Source organism: Eretmochelys imbricata, chromosome 23, assembly GCF_965152235.1.
Source record: "Eretmochelys imbricata isolate rEreImb1 chromosome 23, rEreImb1.hap1, whole genome shotgun sequence".
Classification (NCBI taxonomy): domain Eukaryota; kingdom Metazoa; phylum Chordata; order Testudines; family Cheloniidae; genus Eretmochelys; species Eretmochelys imbricata.
Genome location: NC_135594.1, coordinates 14,132,285 through 14,134,530, shown reverse-complemented (window position 1 = coordinate 14,134,530; position 2,246 = coordinate 14,132,285). Strand labels below are relative to the sequence as shown.

General features: G+C 62.0%; 1 protein-coding gene across 1 annotated transcript in view; it reads right to left on the bottom strand.

The window, feature by feature from the left end:
- LOC144279334 (alpha-1B-glycoprotein-like) overlaps positions 1–2,246 on the bottom strand; it is a 937,253-nt gene that overhangs the window by 139,388 nt on the left and 795,619 nt on the right. The window lies entirely within an intron of this gene.

The window sequence follows — 2,246 nt, the reverse complement described above, 5'->3', positions numbered from 1 at the left end:
TGGCCCCTCCAACCTTTGGCCTCTCTGCTGGAGGGAGGGGGATGTAGCCCAGTTTGGAAGGGCAGGGTGGGGATCTGAGAAGAGGGTGCCTGGGAACGAGCCTGAGAACCAGCAAACTCGTTACATGCATGAGCCACAGAATGAGAGGGGGGGGAATGGCCGTGGGCCACATTACCATCCCTGCCCTGTGTTCCTGTCCCCCACCCCTCACCATTATATGCCCAAATTTCATTTCTAAGCCACAAATCTTTTAATCTCCTCCTTGATTCCTACCTTGCAGGCAGCTGCCAGTCCCTGGGGAGCTGGGGATTGGGCAGGGAACAAGCCACAGGAAACCAGATCCTCCCTTTGTCCAGATTTTTTTTGGGGGGGGGGAATCCAAAGAGAACAAACCCCTCCCCTACCCACCAGCCACAGAACCAGGTTAACTAGGCCTGACAGAACAGGGGGGCTTGCCAGGGACACTGCGAGGGGCGTGAACTCTGGGCAGTGGAACCAGCCCCCTATGGGTCCGAGGGATGTCTAGGGAGATCCCGGGGGCTGCGGCTCAGAGTGGAGCACAGAGGGGGCTGACAGGCAGTGGGCGGGGCCCAGAGCGGGATGGGGAGCCCAAGGATGTGGGGACAGGAGCAGGAAACAGGATGTGGAGATGGGCCCCCCAACACCCGCTGTGCCAGGCAGTCACCCCAAAACCCAGGAGTACTGGCTCATCTCCCCACACCAACCACTGGACCCCATGCCCCCTCCCAGAGCCAGGGAGAGAACCCAGGAGTCCTGACTCACACACGCACACCCCCACCACTGGACCCCACACCCCTCCTAGAGACAAGAAGAGAACCCAGGAGTCCTAGCTCCCAGCACCCCGCTCCCCTCCCAGCACGACACGTCAGAAAGGAGCCAGAGGCACTGCGAGTTGGATAAATACCTTTTATACTGAACTGCGGCGCTCAGCCGGGCTCTTCACATCCGGACACAGAGCTGGGTGCTCAGAGCGGGGGCTGGGGGGGGGGGCGCACTTTTGGACCATGGGGGTGAAAGACTCAGACCAGGGCTGGGCTGAATGAGGGAACGGTGGGGGGGGGCAGGTAGGACCAAGAACAGACCCCCACCGCCCCATGGATAGGAGTGGGCTCATCTCAGGACAACAGCTCCCCTCCCTTGGAATCCTCTGATCCTGCAGGAAGGGCTGGGAGCCCGGACGCCTGGGTTCTCTCCCAGCTTTGGGAGGGGAGTGGGCTCTGCTGAGTAGAGCAGGGGGCCCTGATAACGGGCTGCTCCCTACGGCTCTAAGCACTAGACCCCATTCCCCTCCCAGAGCCAGGGAGAGAACCCAGGAGTCCTGGCTCCCAGCCCTACCCCCACCCCCAACCACTAGACCCCCACTCCCCTTCAGGTGCTGGGCAGAGAACCCACAGCCCTGGTCCCACCATTCTCTTCACCTCTTCCGGGTGAACCTTTGCCCCACACCAAGCCTGAGGCTGGGAAGAGGGTGGAGGGTGGGCCAGCCTGGGGATTGTCTGAGACTCCGATACCCTGGGCCCCAGCCCTGGACCATGGGGGGGGGGGCACAGATTGGGAAAGCTGCGGGGGATTGGCCTAGTGCATTACAGCTGTAAATATAGATGTGTAGATATATGTACTCCATGCACCAGAGAAGGGGGTCTATATGCTGCGGGGGGGGGGGCGTGTTAAGGGGAGACTGAGGAAGCTGCAATTGTCCCCCCAACCTTCAAGCTCTCTCCCCGCCCCCAGGATTATGTACAGGTTCAAAGCTATTTAGTGCAGGGGGCCCACTCCCCCGGCAGTCAGGGCCGGTCCCGAAGCCCCAGGGTGGTGCTAGGGGGCGCTGGGCTGCAGGGGGAGCAGCAGGGGGTGCTCTTCCCGAGCAGGCAGGGCTGGCCCCGAAGCCCCAGGGTGGTGCTAGGGGGCGCTGGGCTGCAGGGAGCGGGGGCTCGATGGGGGCACTCTCCCCTTGCTGTTGGTGCCTTCTGAAATCCAGCCCGCGGTTGCGGTTGGGTGCGAGATTCTCTTTCGTTTCCTGTCCCAAACTTCTTTTGCAGATTTGCTGCATAGCCATTAAATAGGGGCGGGCGAGGGGTCCCCATACACCCAGCCCCTGCACCCAACCCCAGAGGCTGCATTTCTGTGCACACAACCCGGGCGGAGGGGGGCTCAGACCATGTGGGGGGTAGATCGGGGGGAAGCACTCAGCTTGCGGGCAGGTTAAGCATGGGGGAGCCGGTGGG